Source organism: Suricata suricatta, chromosome 7, assembly GCF_006229205.1.
Source record: "Suricata suricatta isolate VVHF042 chromosome 7, meerkat_22Aug2017_6uvM2_HiC, whole genome shotgun sequence".
Classification (NCBI taxonomy): domain Eukaryota; kingdom Metazoa; phylum Chordata; class Mammalia; order Carnivora; family Herpestidae; genus Suricata; species Suricata suricatta.
In genome coordinates this window covers 24,257,389-24,270,901 of record NC_043706.1, presented here as the reverse complement: position 1 = coordinate 24,270,901, position 13,513 = coordinate 24,257,389, and the positions used below count along the sequence as shown (strand labels likewise).

The following is a 13,513-nucleotide window of genomic DNA, read 5'->3' as shown; positions in this document are numbered from 1 at the left end:
CCCAGCACTTTCACCGTGTGAGGCCGTCTGGGTCCCAGTATCTTGTCAACTCTGAAAAAGAGCATTCTCGCACATCTAAATGGCTCTGCGCTACAACCACGTCATGACAAACACATACTGGGAAGCCTGAAGCCGGGGTCTTGTGCTGTAAATCATTTCCTGCTTGATTCAGGGAGAAGGGCTCGCTCATCCTCCCAGGAGGCAGGCTGCAGCTTGACACTGCTGTGAGCTCTTTATAAACAAGTCTTCTCGCTGTCTCGACCCAAGCTGGGGTAGCCTTTGTCTTGAGCAAACGATGGGTCAGAGAAGACCTCAGTGGCCAATAAGAGAAACATACGCATCATGAAGTTCTCATGGGTGCCATGTGCACTTTGTCCTGACCAAACAAAGGAATGTTCTAAACTCTTTATTCTGCCCACGGACATAGGGCGATGTGGCAGCAGGAAGTGACCATACATGTGGTCTGTCCAGATCAGTGACAGTCTATGCCAGTGGTCCCAACTGGGAAAGTAACAGTTTATTTTTTCTCTCTTTTTGCGCTAATAAGTTTTCTCATCCTAAGTGATTTCAGAGGAGAAACAGAGTTCCTGTCCAAAGCTTCCAAGCCACCCTCTTCCCAGACTTGGACAATAGTGGGCCGAATCAGTCTCCCAAGATAAGAACGCCCATAGCCCTCACTTTGGGCTAACTATGAGACTGTTAAATACTCAGATTGTAAATACTCAGTTCGTGACTATGTAAAAGAATGAAGTCAACTCCTCAGAATAAATAAGGGCAAGTTTGTGGATGTGACTTTGTGGTCAAGGAAGCTTAGTAGGGACATAATAACCGGATTGCAGGGTCCCAAAGGCACCCTTACATTGGAGGAGACCTCAATGATCAGACCGTTTTCAAATGAGGCAGGAGTGGGGGACTGCCTGCCATCACCAGGAGAACAGGTGACCTTCCAATCCCCGGGTTTCCTGCTGTGTGGCCCTGCCTGCAGGGAGTGCGCTCCTGCAGTGTGCTGGCCGCCTGCACCGCCCCAGTGGGTCTTTGGAGGAGAAGGCAAGAACAGTAGCGTCCCCCCCCCCATAAGGACGACAGGTGTGTGCCTGCCAGCCACCTGGCATCCCACCCCTTCTCAGCAAACCCTGCCCGCTGCCATGGGCCATGCGTTCTGCTTACACACTTGCATGGCGCTTTTTGGGCATGGGGGTGCAGATACGGGGTGCTGAGGGAAGGAGTGCAGATGCCTGATTCCAGCCCCACCACATCTTCCCAGATGCTCACTCTCGGGTTCTACAGACACAGGTTTGAATGTCACCACCACCTAGCACAGTAGCACGTCCTCAGTTCCAGTCAGACTTTCTGCACAATTAACATCCTATTTTCTGATAAATGAGGTGCCTCACCATTGGTGGTCCCTCACCAACAGATGTGAGTGCCCCAGCATGTGCTACAATGCCTTCCCTCCTCCGGCCCTCCCTGGAAATTTCCAAAGGATTCCATCTGGTATTCAGCATCTTTATGTTTGTTCTTTCTACAAGTACGTTCTGTGATGAAATGAAGGGGTAAGCTTCCTGATCACATGATCTTCCTGACTTCCACAGTCGCCCATCCTTTCTGGATTAAGGCATGTAAGTATTTCCATGTTTTCCCGCAACTACATCATGGTGCCTGAATTCTCAGTCTGTGAGTGGCTGGGCCCAGCTCGCAGCACTCTCCATGCTCCATGCCCGGGTCTGTGAAAGCCACTCGGGAACACGAATCAGCAGGTGACAGCTTCCCTTTTGAGTGGGGGTCCTCACAAGTGTATCCGCAGGGTTAGGCCTGCAGGCCTGCTCCTCGGCAAGGTAGAAACAAATGAGCATTTCTCTCCAAGTAGCTGAGCCAGGGCTGCTGGATGGTTTATTCATCTTTCTGACGGGCAGCGTTCTTTCTTAGTGAGGCACAATTAGGAGCACCTGGGTGGCTCAGTCGGTTGAGCATCTGACTTCGGCTCAGGTCTTGATCTCACAGCTCATGAGTGTGAGCCCTGCATTGGGCTCTCTGTTGACAGCTCTGAGCCTGGAGCCTGCTTCGGTTTCTGTGTCTCCATCTCTCTCTGCCCCTCCCCCACTCATACTCTGTCTCTCTTTTTCTGTCTCAAAAATGAATAACCATTTAAAAAAACGCTCAGATGACCATGTCTATAGATTTGCAATTCTAGCCTCATATTAGAATCATCTGGGAAATTTAAAAAATCCCTGTGCCTAGACTCTATCCCATACCAAGTAAATCAGAATCTCTGGGCATCAACACTTTAAAAAATAAATCCCCAGGTGATACCAGTGAGCAGCCATGCTTGATAGGTTCTATAATAGTGCTTCTCAAACTTGAAAGTATATCAGATGATGGGGGCATCTGATTAAAATGCAGATTCTGAATTAGTAGGTCTGAAGAGGGGCTTGGGATTCTGCATTTCTGACATGCTCTCAGATGATCTGGATGCTGCTGGTCTAGGGACCACACTTAGCAATAGGCCTATAATAGGGTTTGGTAAAGCATGGCTCCCAGGCCAGATGCCTACTTTTGTAAATAGAGCTTTACTGGAGGACACTCATGACCAGTTGGGTAGTTTTAGCAGACTGTATGACCCAAAAGAAAGACTAAAATATTGGCTATCTGGCTCTTTATCGAAAAAATGTGCTGGTTTATGGTTAGTTTGTTTGTTTGTTTTTTAATGTTTATTTTTGAAAGAGAGAGAGACAGGATGTGAGTGGGGGAGGGGCAGAAAGAGAAGGAGACACAGAATCCGAAATGGGCTCCAGGCTCTGAGCTGTCAGCATGCTGAGCTCTTGACGCAGGGCTCGAACTCACAGACCGTGAGATCATGACCTGAGCCAAAGTCGGACACTTAACCAACGGAGCCGCCCGGGCGCCTGGTTTGTAACGGGTTAATGCCAGCGCATACGTCATGAATGGGATGACCTCAGTCAGTAGGCCGTGCTTGTTATCAGCTGGTGGTGAGTCGGAGGGTCTCACAGGAGGGCCATGGAGAACTGGGAAGTCCAGCAATTATGAGCTCTTCTGACCTCCTCTTGAAGCTTTCAGATGTGGTTTACAATTTTGGTAATGAAAATTGTTTTTCTGTATGTAACATGTACCAGAAAAAGGAAGGATAATTTGTACTCCCCTGAACATTCTTTGGCTAATACCTTTTTTAAATATTTATTTTATTTTTGAGAGAGAGAGAGAGAGAGCACTAGTGGGGGAGGTAGGTGGAGGGAAGTGGGCAGAGGATCTGAAGTGGGCTCCACACGGACAGCGAAGAGCCCCATGTGGGGCTCAAACTCACGAACCATGAGATCGTGACCTGAGCTGAAGTCAGACACTCAACTGACTGAGCCACCCAGGCGCCCCTGGCTAATGTCTTAAGCTGGGCCATCTATTAACCATAAAGTTCTAATGGATTACTACGGGGGATTTTTTACATTTAAAAATTATACAAGTAATATATGTTTGTTGAGAAAACATATATATGTATTATTTATAGTCTGAAAATCCAGAAATAATCACTATGATGTTTCCGTGTTTAACTTTTCAGGTTGTTTCTATATATACATATACCACATGCCACAGGGTAAACTGAGGCTATAACATTAGTTTTCTCATCTCTAATGGGGGGTAAATAATACCTGTGTGAAATCATTGAACATATTTACTGGTCTCTGACCCCACCTCCTGATGCAAAGCTCCTGAAACCCTTGCAATTTCCTAAGTGATAAGAACACTAGGAGAACCTCTTGTTCTGCTATTTATTCTGTGACCCCATCCCATCTCTGACACAGGGCTTTGAACCCCCCTGTATATTCCTAAATGGTAGGAGCACTTGGGGCAACTTTTGTTCTATGAGGCCACTCTGGATGGGCTTTGGGATGGGGTCCCAGTTGGAGTAAACCCTGATTAGAAGTTTGGGATTTTCAGCTTCCCTTCCCAATTCTCTTGAGAAGAGAGAGGGGCTAAAAACGGGATTAATGATCAATGATGCCTGGGGAAACCTCCCTAAAAACCCAAGAGTACAGGGTTTGGAGAGTTCCCGGGTTAGACACACGGAGGTGCTGGGAGGGTGCTGTGCCTACCCCTTCCCACATATCTTCCATCTGGATGTTCATTTGTACCCTTTAAAATACCATTTAATAAACTGGTAAATATGTTTCCCTGAGTTCTGTGAGCTGTTGCAGGAAATTAATCAAACTCAAAGAGGGGGTCACTAGAGCCTCTGATTTGTATCCAGGGAACAACCTGGACTTGTTCTTGGCTTCCTGAGTCGGAGGGAGACGTTAAAACTACAATCAGTAGGACTTTGGTCAGAAGCACAGGTGATTATCTGGGCGTGTGACTGGCATTTGAAGATGGGCAGACAGTCCCACAGGACTGACCGAACCCTTCATCTGTGGGATCTGACACTGTCTTTGGGTAGGTAGTGTCAGAATCGAATTTACTTGCAGGACACCCAGATGGTGTCACAGAGAATTGCTTGTTGTGGGGAACCCCCCCCCCACCACGTTTGGTGACCAGAAGTGTCAGAGGGCAAGTGTTCTGTGTGAGCATGGTCATAGTGTAAAAGTGAGGGAACACACAGGAGAAACACAAGACAGAAAAGGCACTGTAGGAGAAACTGGGTTTTTTCCTACACAGGGAAAAAAAAAAACAGATTTTTCTTAAAACTACCTCACAGGGTAGTTGGTAGGATTAAATGAGATCATGTCTGTAAAATGCTGAGCTCATGTTAATAGCTCACTATATGTTACATTTTGGAAATGGGATTCTATTGATATATAAACTAAGCCAGGGGGGTTGGGGACCTTAAAGCTGGCACACTTCTTTCCACGTCACTTTCTGCTGGAGAGAATTTGGCAGGAGCACCACACCTATCTCGAAGGGATGCTGAGAAGTGCAATATGTCTGGGCTGGTCAACCCAGCACAAAGCCAGGACTGCAGAGCAGGGAGAATGGGATTCGGTGGAAAGCTCATCTCTGCCACAATGTACTGCACCCATTTTGCTTTTGCTTTTTGATATGCATAGTTTATAAATTAATGATAGTAATCTTTTGACTGATATATATATATTGCCAAGTTTTTCTTTGGCATCCTTTCTCATTTTTCACATTGTTTATGGAATTTGCTCTTTAAAAATAACTTTTATTAAGGGAAGCCTGGGTGGCTCAGTCAGATGAGTGTCCAACTTCGGCTCAGGTCATGATCTCATTGTGAGTTTGAGTCCCACATCAAGCGGGCTCTGGGCTGTCAGCACGGAGCACACTTTGAATCCTCTGTCTGCCCCCTTGCCCCTCCCCCACTTGTTCTCTCTCTCTCTCTTTCTCTCTCTCTCTCAAAATAAATAAATAAACTTAAAAAAAATTTAAACCCATAATTTTTAACGACTGCTTAATATTCTATCATACTGACATTTAATATTTTATTCCATAGTCTTTCTAATTTTGCTTCCAGTGTTTTCACTATTACAGATAATGTCTCAGTAAATGTCTTTCTGCACAAACCCTTGGCCCTTCCTGCACGCATGCAGTAGGTGTACGTGAAGCGCTCACAACGTGCCAAGCACCGTGCTAGGGCTAGGGAGCCATCAACTAAAAAGCCGCCGTCATCACTCTTGTCCTGGAGTTCACTGTTTCACACTGTTTTTTCAGCATGAGTTTCTAGAAGCGGAATTGCTTGTGTCAGAGACGGAGCTGAGCTGGAGCTGGACACAGCGGAGCCTGTGAAGGGAGGAGCAGGGGTCTCCTGCTCCTGCTTCTGGGGGCGTGTCTGACAAAACTGTCCCTAGGGGCTGCACTGACTCTGGACAGGCTTCTCATGAGCAAGCTGATGTCTAGTTGTCTGTGCCTACAGCAGGCTGTGCATCATTTAAGGTTTGGTTGAAACGTCCCTTAACACATAAATGAATATTGCTATCCACAATAGCCAAAGTATGGAAAGAGTCCAAATGTCCATTGACAGATGAATGGATAAAGAAGATGTGGTGTATGTACATACAATGGAGTATTACTTGGCAATCCAAAAGAATGAACTCTTGTCATTTACAACAACAAAGATGGAACTAGAGTGTATTATGCTAAGTGAAATTAGTCAGAGAAAGAAAAATATCATATGACTTCGCTCATATGTGCAATTTCAGATACAAAACAGATGAACATATGGGAAGAGAGGGGGACAAAACATAAGAGACTCTTAAATATAGAGAACAAACAGGGTTACTGGATGGTCCGTGGGTGGGGGGAGGGGCTAAATGAGCCAGGGGCATGAAGGAAGACCCTTGTTGGGATGAGCACTGGGGGTTACATATGGGGGATGGATCACTGGATTCTACTTCTGAAATCATTCTTGCACTATATGCTAACTAACTTGGATATAAATTTAAAAAATAATAAAAAATGAAAAACAAAACAACATAAATACAAGAAGTGACTCACATACATGCGTGTGCTTCTCGGGCAATAGTGGACTTTAGTGTCCAACAGGAGAGCATCTGGATCTTTGGTAGGGGGGTTGATGAGAAGAAACTATAAATAACCATAGTCATCACTTCTGCCCCTGATATGTGTGGAGCCCCAGGCAAGCATTCAAATGGAGATTGAAAAGTTGTTCATTGAACTGTTAAACAAAATACATTCTCCCCTGCCTTTGCAGATAGACCTTCATAACAACCCGAAGACCGAGTTCAAGTTCAGAATTTCTGGGCTCTTTGAGCTTACATGTGGCAGCGCAGTGCCTCTGGCCTACCCCCGTTTTCTTCTCACCCTCAACCCCTGAGAGTTCTCTGTGCTCCGTCCATACGCCGCTGGCAGCTGCCCCACTTTACCCTCAGGGTCTGGGATCCCGGGTGTGATCTCAGGAGGACAGACCCTGGGGAATAGATCCATGCAGGTCCTCAAAGTGGGAAACGCAGTTTGGGCAAGAAGTTGGGGCTCCCCGTTACCTGGAACACGCTCTGCAGAAAGACCTGGGCTCCACGGGAGTTCGTCCTCTCCCCAACGCGAGTGGGGAGCGAGACTGGCACGAAAGCCTGGGTCAAGAGAGAGACTGCTTTCGCCTCATCTAAGGTGTACGGCCAACAGCGGCCGTTTATTGAGCTGTGCTCTAGGCAGACCGCATTCTCCATGATTTCTGCACATTTATACTTCCAAATCAGAGTGGTCAAGGTGCTTTCTCAACTCACAGGTGGTAATGGCCCAACCAGGATTCCACCCTTGCAGCCTGACTCCAGAATCCACATTCTTTTTTTTCATTATTATTTTTATTTATTTTTAGAGAGAGAGACTGTGAGCAGAGGAGGGGCAGACAAAGAGAGAGAGAGGGAGAGAATCTTAAGCAGGTTCCATGCAGTCAGACTCCAATGTGGGTCTCGAACTCATGAAACCATGAGAACATGACCTGAGCCAGTCAGATATTTAACTGGCTGAGCCACCAGGCACCCCCAGAACCCATGCTCTTGACTGCAGTAGTTTACTGCTTCTCATAAAAGGATGGGAAGCTCTGGGTTAGATTATCTCCAGACCCGCTTCCTTCCCAGTGATGTGACTCAGCTGTGCAAAGAGGGCAGCTCCGTCTGGCCAGCTCTGTCAGAAGGGAAGGCCCAGAGAGCTCGAAGGCACTATGTCTAATATCCCACAACCCCATGATTTCATACCCCCTCACCCCCCACAGACAGTCTCAAAATATAAGTTCTATTACTAAATACTCTGAATTTGGGCTATGCAGATCATTTATGAAAATAAGCTATAGTTTCTTCTCCGAATTTTCTCAGGATTATCTCCATAAGCGGGAATGTTGAAATAGTTCCTTCCAGATGAACACTTCTCTTATCTCCTGGCGATTACGCAGTTCTCTCCTGCTTGCAAATCACAGTGTAGAGGAAATGCATTCCCTTGAAAATGCTCCTAAGTCTAGGTTTTTCCAAAATAAAAGTATTTTATCAAAACAATATTTAGACTATGGAAGCTTCTTTGCTAAGTTTTACCACCTTGGCTCTGTGGACAACGTTTTGGACAGGGCTGTGGACTTGTATCAAATCTCATGCCTGCGCCGTGGGTTTTGGAACAGTAACTGGATCATGACACAGTCTTTCACTATCCGCTCCATGCAGGCTAGCTTGGGAGCTTTGAGGAAGGAGAATGCAAGCCCCTGTCCCCTCAATCTCTCTGCAGTGTTCTCAGTGGTACCTTCACTGGCACATGGGATGAATATTTCCCCTAAATTAAATCTATTAAATATTTTATATCTCCCATATCACTCCCCCTTGGACTGAGTTAACAGGCAACGGAATAAGAACAACATATGTAGAATTTTGGCCAGTCTGATAACTCCCTGGCACAGTTCTGGAAAATGTGAAAGCAGAAGGAAGTTCTATGTAATTGCCCAAATGGGAATGATTTCAACAAGCACGTGGTTGTCCCCATGGGCAGGGGGAGGATGGTGCTTCTGTGTTTGATTGTTCTCACTTATCCAGTGGTGAAGAGTTTGTTTCATTCTCTGTGCTTGTTAGCATCGGGATCCTATAGCAACTGCCCTCCGGGTTTGTTCAGAGAGCCTTGTGGGATGGGAAGGGCTGTTTGTTCCTCCTATGTGGGTATTTTGTGACTGTGTTGGTGCCTTACAGACCAATGGGGTCATATTCTAAGTCCCAGTCTCCATTTTCTTTCCTCACTAGACTACTATTCAGTGACAGTTTAGAGCCCTCTGCCCCTGCCTTTAGGATACTGACCTTATTATTCAGCCTCCTGAATTGAGAGTTCTAGTCCTGGTTATGTTGCTTCCAAAATTTGACAAGGACATTCGAATTTTGTGTGTCTCATTTCACTAATGGTCAGTGGAGACAGAAGGACCCACCTTGCATACCTGCAGCATGGGGTAGGCATCTACCCAAGGATTATTCCAACAGACATGAGGGGGTTAGTGAGATAGACATCGGTCCTTCCTGTCAATGGAAAACCAACAGGTAAATGAGGAACTCTGGTGTGTGGGCGAGAGAACACTGAAACTTTGCAGTGCTTTGTTGTGTTTTTTTGTTTTTTGTTTTGTCTTTGTTTATTTACTTTCGAGAAAGAGAGAGAAAGAGGGAACGGCATAGAGAGAAAGCGACACAGATTTCAAAGCAGGCTCGAGGCTCTGAGCTGTCGGCACAGAGCCTGACGCAGGGCTTGAACCCATGAACTGTGAGATCTGACCTGAACCGAAGTCGGAAGCTTAACCACTGAGCACCCAGGTGTCCCCACGGTGCTCTGTATGAAAAGTTATTACTGTTTAGCATTTGTGGAGTGACCATAGCCTGTGGAGGCAGTGCTGGTCTGGGAAACTTAAAAGCTGGCTTAGTCCAGGATATCAGTCCTAAGTAGAAAATATTTGCACTAGGCTCCAAGAGCAAGCTCACAGTTCATCTGATGGTAGTTTCTGGAATTGTAGATGAGGTGCCTAGGTAGAAATGGCTTCTAGAGACTGACCTCACAAAAAACAAATCCATTTAGTCACAGTTTTCCCAAACTGTGTTCCATATTCACTTTGGAGATGTTAATATGTAGCCTGGGAAAAAATATTGTGGCCTCAAGTCAGTTTGGGAAATCTTGCATAGTACAAGTCCCTTAACAACACATAATGTCTGTTGCAGATCAAAACCATGAAAAGTTATGCATTAAATAAATCTATTAATTTTCCTTAATTTAGGTTTCTGTTCATAAGACTTTTTGGGTCTCATTTGATAAAACCTAGTTGACAAGTATTCTTTAAGGCACCAGTTTGGGAAATGCTGAGTGACAAAGGTGTGGCAAACATCATAGGTAATTACAAGAGGAACCACATGAAAGCCTACAGGTGCATTGGCCCAAATCTATTTTTAGCAGTAGAAAGCAAAACTAACCCCAAACATGTGATCTATAGACTGAATCAGTAAATCAAAACACTAATGTTTGTGCTTATTTATATTATTATTTACGGTTAATGCAGAGATGCAAATGTGCCAATTCACCAAACATTTTAGCTTTCTTATTAACTCACCTGAATATTTCTTTTTTCAATGTTTATTTATTTATTTATTTTTGAGAGAGAGAGAGAGGGAGAGAGAGAGAAAGAGAAAGAGAGAGAGAGAGAGCGCGCGCCCGCATGAGCACAAGCTGGGGAGGAGCAGAGAGAGAGAGAGGGAGACACAAAATCTGAAGCAGGTTCCAGGCTCTGAGCTGTCATCACAAAGCCCCTCAACTGGGCTTGAACTCATGGACCAGAGATCATGACCTAAGCCAAAGTCAGACGCTTAAACAACTGAGCCACCCAGGAGCCCTTCACCTGAATATTTTTCATTTAAACTTACTATTTTTTAACATTTGTTTATTATTGAGAAACAGAGAGACAGAGCATGAGCATGGGAGGCAGGGCAGAGAGGGGGAGACACAGAATCCGAAGCAGCTGCAGGCTCTGAGCTGTGGGCACAGAGCCCGATGCGGGGCTCGAGCTCACAAACTGTGAGATCATGACCTGAGCCGAAGTCGGACGCTTAACCGACTGAGCCACCCAGGTGCCCCTAAACTTACTATTTTAGACAAATATTTGAATCTTGACTCCATTACTTTTACAAATTTGGGTGAGTCAGGTGACCTCTCCTTTACCAGGAATGAAGATAAAATCTAGTGACAGGGCTGTTGAGCGCAGGGGACATAATTACATTATTGTGCTTGGTACACAGTGGATACTTTGTAAATGATGGCTCTCCCCTGCCTTACAAACTTACTAAAACACAGACAGAAGCTCTATATGAAGTCCATATGTTCTGAAATGTAGCTAGTACTAACTCCCCAAGGCTATTATAGAATTGAGGAAAAATTTGTTTCATGCTTATTCATCTTGTATAGTCATAAAAGAAAACCTTAAAATAGATTTCTTGAATTCTGGTGCCACTTCCTTAACCTCAGGACAGGAGACTGTGGGTATGAGGATGAAATCATCACAGAAAGCTGAAGTGGCACTTCTGTCGCTGCGGCTGTGGCCACTGGGGATAGTCCCTCCTCTAGCTGGGTAGACTATGGCCAGGACTGATGTCACCCTAAAAGCTCACTTCCTTTACCCAATTTTTCTTTTTACGTATGTGCATAAGTAATTTGAGAGGGAAAGTTTCTGCCAAAAATCCAGAGGGAAGTGGCACTTATTTTTACATCCCTGGTGTCTTAAACCCTGGGAGTCTCCTTTCTATAGTATCTTCTCTCTGAAGAAGCTGGAACGGTCCATCCAGCCATCAGCAACATCCAACATCAACGTTTACTAAGTACCTGCAGTGCACCAGTCAGTGAACCCCCTGCCCTCATGGAATGCAGTGACCAGAAGGGGATGACATTAGGATCTAAGGTACTTGATGGAGGGCCCACACATAGCGATGTGTAGGTGACCACCAGGGTCACTTTTCTAGGTCACCGGCATTCTGGCATAAGCCATGACTAAACTATAGCTGTCATTTAAAAGTTTTAGGATCTACTTTCAAGAGAATAAATGAATAAATATTGAGTACCTGTTAACCATTTGTGGACACAGCCTTTTTGTCTTTATCCACCAGGCAGTCCCAGGTATGAGACCCTCTGATACATATGAAACCACATTTTCTTCTAAAAACACCATTGACTCAGACTTGCTCTACTATCTGATATGAAGCTTCAGACATCTAATACAATTTGTCTTTGTTTTATAAGATCCAAAGGCTTTATGGATACATTTGGTGCAAAACAGTGCAAGTGCCAAGCCTTCTAATCAGTACCTATGAAAAAAATCTATGACTAGGGCATGCCTTTCTGAAGCATTCTCTGATTAAAATGTAGGAACTACAGACTTCTGGAAACTGGTAAAAGAAAGCAGGCACGTGAAACTGGCAAAGGATGGTTGGCATATGTAAGTTAGGCACCATGAGCAACTATCACATTTAATCTTCCCAGAAATCCTATAAAAGAGTTTGTATTTCCCAAACAGAGAGTTGAGGCTCAAAGAGGTTAAGTAATTGACCAAGATTTAATCCAGATCTATCTGCCTTCCAGTCTATTGTCTTTCTGCTGTGCTATGTGGAACTCTGCCGTGGGAGTTCAGATAAGGCGGTGACATCTGATGAATAAGGCAATTAAACAATGGTTTCCCAATCTTTAACTTCTCTAGAAGTGGGAACCCTACAGCCATCCATTTTCAGCCCCTGGGGTAATGGAATAAGAGGCTTTGGGGAGTTCTGCCCTTTTCCAGCTGGGTGGCCTTGGATGAAACACTCCCAGTCATCATGAGCCATCAGCTTCCTCAGCCCCAAAATGGGAATAACCATGATGCTAAGATGAAAATAGTAACAATGCACCAGAGTAGGAGGGGTGAAAGCTGAGGTTTTAGAGCGAGGCAGGTATTTGTATCCCTGGTTGAGCACTTACAAGCTGGGTAACCTTGAGGAATTTACTTAAATTCTCTGGGCTGCAATTTCCTTATCTGACCTCTGGCAAAAACAAAAGTTCCTCCCTCAGTATTGTTGCAAGGATTACAGTCATGAATAAATGTACCCAGGTCAACACTGAGCACAGTGATTAGGAGGTTGTAAGGACTCAATAAAAGTTACCCACTGTGATTACCCACACTGACTAACTCGCAAGGATCTTGTCACTCTTGAAATTTAAAGCAATAACATGAATGGGAAGGTGTTTTGTAAACTGTAAAGTTTACACTGTCATGTTACTTATCATTAGAGGTGGTAATAGTTGTGGTTGTAGTGTGCTTACTATTAATACTTTTTCTTTGTAGTTATGCTCTGAGAAAGACTACTCCCTGCCCTGGAAGATAGAGATGTCAACCAAGTATGTGTGGATACCAGGAGCAGAACTAACACCATATTAAGGTAAGAGCCAATTTACCTGGAGTGGCCGTCACAGGTGAAATGGACATTGAAGAAGGAAACATTGGATCTTACCCATAACACAGCTGGCCTTCTCCCCCAACCAGTGCTGGCATCCCCAGCATTCACTCCTAAACTGAGGATTCATTCCAGTCAGCTCAGCTGGAAAAGCGTGCCAACGAATAGCCTGGACATCGAGAAGGGAACAACCCAGAGAGGTGATGTATGTGTGAGACACACAGAAGCTTCAGGTCCACAGCTGTCCCCACTGGAACTACAGCAGTGTGCCCAGCTCTCCAAAAGTTGGCTGAAATACTTTGCAAGGAAATAAAACAGGCTGATGCCTTTCTAGAATGGCTGTGGCAAATCGCTACAAGTGTGCAGACACTCCATTCTCCTATTCCCATGGCAGACCTCACCAACTGATGGTCTCACCCTTTCCTGCTGAGCCCAGGTAGGACTTCGGGATCCCTTCCAGCAGAGTACACCAGGCAGATGGCCAAGGTTTTCATACAGGGTGAAATCCAAGGGTAATCCCACTCGATAATATCGGCCTACTAGCCATCCAACATTCCTGAGGGTGGGGCAATGGCCGACCCCACCAAGTGTCTACCTAACAGCTACTCCCCTCCTCTTCC

General features: G+C 45.2%; 1 long non-coding RNA gene across 2 annotated transcripts; it reads left to right on the top strand.

Moving 5' to 3' along the window:
* Window positions 1-3,027: 3,027 nt before the first annotated feature.
* LOC115295453 lies at window positions 3,028-13,204 on the top strand. Of its 2 annotated transcripts, none has more exons than XR_003910404.1 (3): window positions 3,028-3,093; window positions 12,785-12,878; window positions 13,029-13,204. It is a non-coding gene; the product is annotated as an uncharacterized LOC115295453 (long non-coding RNA). The 2 variants fall into 2 exon arrangements; XR_003910405.1 differs by having other exon boundaries at window positions 12,983-13,204.
* The last annotated feature ends 309 nt before the right edge of the window (window positions 13,205-13,513 follow it).